Genomic DNA, 8,602 nt, shown 5'->3' with positions numbered 1-8,602 from the left:
ATCTTTTGTTAAATGTAGCTGTAACCACACCAACTGGAACACTCACTGAGAAGGTGCTTTGGGCAGATTGCGTCTGGGTTCCTCCGCTCGTCTGAACAGGTTAAGGAGAAACAGCATGATGTTTCTACTGCGTTAATCTCTCTCTGAGGTAGTGTATATACTATGCACTAGTAAATGATTTATGGAATTTATGAAGACTGTATGGCTGCAGACTTATTTTAAAATATTAGGCAAGCCTAATGAACAAGGCAGGATGTTTTATACTTCCGGTACAAATTTGAATTTGTATATACTTTAGATCATAGGCTGTTAAATCAATCACTTTAAAATTTGCACCAGAGATTATACTAAAATAATCAGGTCTCTAATAAGTTTAGAAAAATTATTATGAGATAATTTGAATTTTTGTCATTGTTTTACTCAAATTTTCAGGTAAAATAATTTTCAGTCATTACTTTGTTAAAAAAATTTATTCTCTAATACTGTCTCTTTCAAATTTCTGTTTTTATTCTTTTTTGTTTAGACACATTTTAGAGTCCTCAAAATGTGACGATTATGACTTTATATTGCATTGTCACAAAGAACAATAAAAGTAAATTATTTCATTAGTATAAACAATATAGAAAATCATTATTCTCTATAACACCCCAAGGAATGATAAATTGTCTACATTTCCTTTAGTGGCAATTCATGGAAAATTAAAGAGAATATGACATGTTCTTGTATTTATTTGATTTAATTCTTCAGCGAATCATTCTGTAGAATGAAACAAAAATAATCATATACTTTTAATATTAAATACAATAATTTGTTACTACCAAGATAATGTAAATGTACCATCTCTCTTGCCTATACTTTTAGCTTTAAGGAAAACATCTTCTAGAAAGGATCAGCATAATAACAAGAGGGAGGACTTAGCTATCATCTTCCTTATGAAGTCAATATTCATCTTCAAGTAATGTCTATACTAATTTTCTCTTTGAAGTTTGCTGTCAATGCAACATGGGAGAGAAAAGTGAACTCATGTTGACTTTTCGCTCTTCCATTGGTCCCTGTCCCTTTGAGTATCATATTCTCTAGTCCATGGTGTTTGAAAAATTCAAATCAGAATTTTAAATAAGGAGGGAAGGAAGTGAAAAGGCTTTCTCTAATATTCCCGTCATGAATATGTCACTCACCTCAAAGTCTGTCAGTTGAAAATAGTGTAAAATTGCCATAATGAGCTAGTTACCTCTTTTCTTCTCCCCAAGATCTTTGTCCATTCAAAACTCTAGAGGAAAAAGTACCCCTTAATAAAGCATAGTGAACATTTATGTAACACAGTTTTAAAGAACTTTTGTGGTCCTGGCCCCGTGGCATAGTGGTTAAGATCAGCATGCTCCACTTCAGGGGCCTGGGTTCACAGATTTGGATCCCAAGTGTGGTCCTACACCACTCATCAGCCATGCTGTGGTGGTGTAGAGGAAGATTGGTACAGATGTTAGCTCAGGATGAATCTGCCTCAGAAAAAAAAGAACTTTCATATATATTCTCTCTTTTGATTCTACTAACAACCCTGTGAAGAACATAAAACATATTTAAAATTTCTAGTTTTAGATAAGAGGACAACTAGCACAGGCCATTGACCCTCACTCCTGACTCGCTTCCCACACCAACACTGGTAGTATCACGGGTGTGACACAGAGATTGATGGATATTGGCCATGTTCAGAAATCAACATAAGAATGTGAAAAATTCTTACAAAAATAGACAGTTATTGGGGCCTGAGGTAGAAGAACAGAATCAGGGAATGCGGCCTGGACCAGGAAAGGGCCAGGGATCACAGATAAGGGATGGATTGTAAGAGAGTTGTCTCACAGGGCCATTTTCTTTCCCCACTACTGCAGGACAAGAAATAGCAGTACCAGCCCAAGGCAGTGGTATAAGATGAGGGCAGGAGTTTGGTTGGAGAAATCCACTACTCAGGTTGACGGAAATCAATAATTCATTAAATTTTATTAAAGTCTTAATAAACAAAGGCCTAACAACAGGAATAACAAAATGAACGTAGAATCTAGTACTAAACCTCCAGATGGTATCAACGTCAATGTGGAGATGGTGCAATGGAAAATGAGAAACTCTTGCTAAAATTCTTTTTTTTTTTTTTTGCAGGGAAAGATTTGCCCTGAGCTATCATCTGTTGCCAATCTTCCTCTTTTTCTTTTCCTCCCCAAAGCCCCAGTACGTGGTTGTATATCCTAGTTGTAAGTTGTTCTAGTTCTCCTATGTGAGCCACCACCACAGCATGACAACTGATGGGCGGTGTGGTTCCGTGACCAGGAAGCGAACCTGGGCTGCCAAAATGGTGAACACCAAACTTTAACCATTAGGCAATCAGACCTGGCTCTAAAATTCCTAACTTGTTAAGAGGTGGATGGGTACCATTCAGAGGTTAATAACGCTTAAACTTAGATTGATAAATAAACATAGCTATTGGTTTTAAGAGTTAGAGCTAACCACCAGATATTAAAAAAATTAGAATATACAACTCTAAAGTGATCAGAAAAGTATTTTAGTTATCTAATAGGAGTTAGGAGAATTAAAAAAAAAGAACAAAACAAAGCAGTGTAAGAAGAAATCAAGAATTAAAGACACAAAAATAAGTCCCAATATTATAATGGTTATAGTAAATGTAAATGGGTAAACTCTCTAGTCAAAAGCAGAGATTCTCAAATTGATAGCAAAACAAGTATCAGCAATACATAGTTTGTAAGAAACACACAAAAAAAGTATATAAATAATAGCTGAAAATAAGGGAATGAAAAAATGTAACAGGTAAATATAAAACAAAAGAAATCTGGAGCATCAATCTTACCAAACAAAAGACAATGCAAAGGATAAAAAGGGTAGTTATATGCTGGTTAAAGGAATAAGAGATTAAAAAAAGTATAATAAATGTACATACTTTAAAAAAATTGAGGTGAAATTCATATACACACTTTTTAAGTTTTTGAGCATTCACAAGATTTAACCCAACATCAACACACAAAAGAGACATCAATAAATTCGGAGTGATCAAAATCATAGGGAATATATTTTTTGCATTCAGTGCAAACAACTTATAAGTGAATAGAAAAACAATCATCAGCTAAAATTTTCTTATGTCTCATAACTAAAAAATTTCTTATATAATCCTTAGTTTCAAGAGTAAATCGTAAGACAGATAATATGAACTTTAGGACTCAACAATAAAAAATTATTATATGCCAAAATGTATGATAAACAGTTGAAATAATACTTAGAGGAAAACTACAGGATTGAGTTCATCTACCAAAAAAGTAATACTGGAAACAAATGAGCTAACTCTTCAGTTCAAGAAGATGGAGAAAGTCATAGAAAAAGCAAAAGAGCAAAAAATATAAATAAGGGAAGAAACAATGAAATAGAGAATAAGAAAACAACTGGAATGATTAATAGAACTAAAATCTTGTTCTTTAAAATGACTAATGAGGTAGATACACCTGTGACAAACAGAAACAACATAAAATGAGAGAAGATGCATATAAACACGTCAAAATTCTCTGAATTTCAAATATTTAGTTAATGGCAAAAGTTAGTAAGTCTAAAGACTGCAGGGTCTGGTTATGTGCTTTGTGAGTAAAATAAGTTTCATATGTTAGGGCTTTTCACCAAGGCTCTCTATATCCAGCTGCTACGGCCTGAATACTTATTTGTGTTCCCTCCAAATTCATTTGTTGAAATCCTACCCCCAAAGGTGATGGTATTAGGAGGTGGAGGCTTTGGGAGCTGCTTAAGTCATGAAGGTGGAGCCCTCCTGAATGGGATTAGTGCTCTCATAAAAGAAGTCCCAGAAAGATCCCTACCCCACTTCCCTTGTGTTAGGACACAATGAGAACGCACCAGCTATGAATCAGAAGGAGGACCCTCTCGAGAATGTGACCCTTCTTGCACCTTGATCTTGCTCCTCCCGGCCTCCAGAACTGAGGGATAAATTTCTGTGGTTTATATGCTACCCAGTCTGTGGTATTTTGTCATAGCAACCAGAATGGACTAAGACACTAGCTTCCCTTCCAAGATTACATTTTAAATTGTCAACAAAAACCATGATTCTTACTGTTGTATGTGAAAAAAAGGCAGTCACTAAAATAAGAAACATCCCAAAGAGTAACAGCTTTTCTATAGAAAGAAACCCTTAAATTACTCACTAAGGCAAGAGGATTATGATGGACAAAAGCCGACTCTTGGTGAACAGAGTCATCCGAGGAAGCAATAGCTACAGGTGTCTACCTGGGGGGTAAGGATGTTAAACATCTTGCTACGAAATGGATGGTCCTACATGACCAAGAACTGTTTGTCCAATATGCTAACAGGTCAAGGACAAATTAGTGACTTGCCCAGGAGTCCCTGTGGTTTCCAGTCCAGACTTTTTTTCACTGCATCACATGAAGGAGTATGAGTTTATAGAAAATAGCTCCTAACAGAACCTTAAGGGAAACAAGCATTTCTAGAGGTAACTTGATGAGAGAAGAGTATCCAAAATCTACAAATAAGTCACATTAAGAGGAAAGGAAACTTCTGATTATTTGTGGGCTTGCTGTGATCTCAGGCATAGTGCACATAGCTGTCATACGTATGGTAATTATTTTTAAATGATACTAACTTTAAGAAAAGTCTGTCTTTGGCCATTATGCCTCACTCCTTCCCCACCCCTTCGCTGGCTTTTGTGATGCAGAATCAGTGCAAAGGGCAGAAAGAGATAGAAATGAAGATGGGTATGTATTCAAAGTGGTAAAATTTCGCTCAGCAGACAGAAGAAAGAATAGAGATGGGAGGAAAAGGGGGTACAAGAGGGGAGATGAGCTCAGGTTTACGGGGAAGTTTTGCTCTGGGAATGGGAGCAATACTTTGGAAGAGCTGTGGGAAGGGAGAAAGACAGAGTAAAGAAACAGGAAACGATTTTAAGAGATGTTGCCATGCGTTTGGAGTTAGCTCCTACATAATATTCTGTGAAAGGTGAGAATAAAGATTGGAATCACTCTTGTTTACTTTTGGATATGGGATTGTACTCATTTGAACATGACATGGAGGCTGAGACTGGGCTACAGGGCCCCTAGGATAAATTTGAGTAACACATGTCAACTCATTTGATCCTAACAACAACTTTAAGTAGATAATTATCATCCTCATTTTACAAGTGATGTGTAGCATTTTCCCGAAACCACTCTGATTATAAATGGTGAAGTGAATTTCGAATGCCGATCTATCCGATGTCAATGTATACTCTAGTACATTGCATTCAACAGCTTATTTTCTGAGATAACACTGAAGGAATTTGCTTTTGATTAAGGGGACACGTGTCACAGAAGTAGGTTATGTTCACGGCTGAGCTGGTGGAGCTTTGCTAACACTGTTTTTTTTTGCATTTTGTTTGGTTTTCCCCAGAATTACACTGAAATGCTCATCTTCGCCTAACCCCTTGCTTCTGTTCTGACATATTCCCTACCAGGAGCCGTTCAACACTTGAGCTGTGGAATCAGACAAACCGAAGATCAAGACCTGGCTCTTTCACCTCCTGGCTCTGGGACGTCAGTTTCTTCATATGTAAATGATGCTTATCCCCATCCTTTTGTTTAAGGTTTTTGTGGGGATTAAGTGAACATGCAAACAAGAGTACCCAGAACAGAGAAAGTGTTCAATAAATGGTTCCTCCTCCTCTTCCACATTATTATCATCTTCCTAGAGTGTAAGTTGCCCCCAGTGAGGAGGCTGCCCAAGTGCAGACAGCACCACATCCAGGTCACTCTTCACTTCCCAGTCCTGTGATGAGCTTCCTGGGCGAGAAGGGGCTTTGTATTACATTTCCTCCCAGTCTTCATCCATTGCCTGTCCTGGAGGGGACTGGGGGACAAAGGAGGGTGGACTGCAGGCAGATAGCATGGGAGCTCATAAGAAAGGGGGAAATCTATGAAAAGGGGAAGCACAGGATGCAGAAGCCAAATTATCTGCTTCACAATTTATCCTGAGGATACCTTCGTCTCACTTCACAGAGCAGTCTGGAGCAAATCAAATTTAAGAAGCTGAATCAAATTTTTAAGGCAAAAAGGAAACTTACTTTTTAAGGAAGTCTTTGATAAATCTCTTCTTTGAATACCCTTTTGCAACCTCTTCAATTTATCTGTTTCATAAACTTGAGGGTTTTGTACAGGGACTTTTCTCAAGACAAGAAGTACTCGATACACTGTTTTCTACTTACATATCTATTGTAACTAGGCCATTTTCTTTTCTTTTTTTTCCTGAGGAAGATTTGCCCTGAGCCAATCTTCCTCTATTTTGTGTGTGGGTCACTGCCACAGCATGGTTGCTAACAAGTGGTGTAGGTCAGTGCCCAGGAACCGAACCTGGGCTGCAGAAGTGGAGCACACCAAACTTCATGACCAGGCCGTGGGGCTGGCCCCTGACTAGGTCATTTTCAATTTTCACATAGATTTGACTTTGTAGGGAATTTTAAGAATAAAAAGCAATCTGAAATGGAACTCAGCATAAAGACAATTAAAATGAGATTGTAATACTAGAGATTTTCTTAATTTTAACTTTTCTTTTCTTTTTCTAAAGAAGCTCGTTGAGTGCTTACAACTTGCCAGGCTGTGTCTGTGCACTTTATGTGTGTTAAGCTTTTCCACACGAGCCCCCGGCAAGGGGAGTGCTATTGTTGAAGACACAGAGGGGCTATAACATAACTACTGAAGCCGTGCATCCTTGCTCTCTTCACTTTTATTTTATCCAAACAAAGAATTTGAAGTCATTTATTCTCTCCCACCTTTAAAGCACTTTTGACTTTAAGGAAAATAAGGGAACTTCGCCACCTGGTGGCTGCTTGTGGTATGTGACAATAAGATGACCCTTTCTGGTCTGAAGGAAAGAGGAAGGAACGCCTCTGCTCTGCAGCTCTAGCGGGTGGAGGCACTTCTCAAACAGCTGAGCTGGCTCCTCCTGGAGGGTCACTGTCTTCATACATCCCTTGCCCTGCCCACATCCGTCCTAATAAACACTGAAGTAGCAGATTTTTTTCTCGGTTCTTCAGGCAACGAGGTTTCATGGGACGGAGCCCAGCAACGATGGGCCAGAATGTCCCTGATCTCATTTCATTTTCAAAAGATCAGGTATTCAGTATTCATGCCCTTTAAGAAGGGGTTCACAGTTGGCCAGAAAATGATCGTTCTAAAATTTCCGCTTCATAGTTGTCTCCTGTATCTTGGGCTTTATTTCTAAAGCAGAGGGGGAAAAAAAAGGCATCCCTGGTCTTAACAATTCATGGAATTAAAATATTGCATATAAATTAAATTTCTGAATTTCTAACCACAGTGATTATCTTGGTACATTGTTTTCTGGAATACTTAATCCATAAATCCCAGCTTGTGAAATGTAGGTTTCTCAACTCTAGACAGGCTCTGTTCATGATTTCCAACTGCCTGTGGGTGGAGATGTGCCCAGCTAGCTGTGTCAGAATCACTCGGGGAAATCAAATCGCAAACACAGGAAGATTCCTGAAGGCCTCTCCAAAGCCTCTGATTCAGTAGGTCTGTGGTGAAGCCCAGGCATCAGCATCTTTCAACCCTCCCAAGAGGTCCTGATAAGTACAGAGCTCAGGGGACCACTGTGGTGCAGCACATTTACGGACCACACAAAGAACGTTGGTGACTAACACGCAGATTAGATACTGTTTTCACTGGTCAGGTTGGCAAACAAGAAGAAAAGTAGTAACTATCCCCTTCCAATGATAATGTGGGGACACACATTCTCGTGCCCTTCTGCTGAGAGTGTGAACGGGCGCAGAAGTTTAAGAAAGTAATCGGACATATATTTTTAACATCTAAAACATTAGCTTGGTCTAGCAATCCCAATTTAGGACCCAGACTATAAGGATTAAGGACAAAGGAGTTTATTGTAGGATTATTGGTACTGACAATAACTAGGAACAAACTAATGGTGGAATAAATTAGGATCTAGTCATTCAATGAAGTATTATGTCGTATCTAAAAAGAATCAGTTAGACCTGAATGTTTTTACCTGGAAAGGGGTCTATATACAATTAAACCAATGAGTTGCTGAGTTTTATACACACAGACACACACACACACACAAAACGTGTGTATGCGCATAGATATGATTATACACATTCCTACTTATGGAAGAAAAGAAAAAGAAAATACTAAAGCTAGAGTATTGGTTACATATGCTTGTGTGAGCAGGAAGAAAGATGTGGAAGGACACGTCATTTTAACATTGGATTCTTTATGGTGGGAGGATTATTGATTTTTAACATTTTTTCATACATTTCCACATTTCATTCATCGCAAACAATATGAATTTATTTTGCAACTTAAAAGATCAAATAAAGTTTGTCATTTTTTTAAAACACGTTGGTGGATCAAAGAGTAGTGTATTGTCCCCCAGGATCTCTGGTTTGGCATGATTACCAACAGCATCAAGATAAAATTTAAATTATAAAATACTAGTAATATATGTGTAAGGTATAAAAATGATACTAAAGAGAACCAGCACTGTGAAACCACCTCCGGATTAAGAAACAGAGCATTTCCAT

Source organism: Equus quagga, chromosome 4 (assembly GCF_021613505.1).
Source record: "Equus quagga isolate Etosha38 chromosome 4, UCLA_HA_Equagga_1.0, whole genome shotgun sequence".
NCBI lineage: Eukaryota > Metazoa > Chordata > Mammalia > Perissodactyla > Equidae > Equus > Equus quagga.
Note: the sequence above shows the minus strand (reverse complement) of the source record.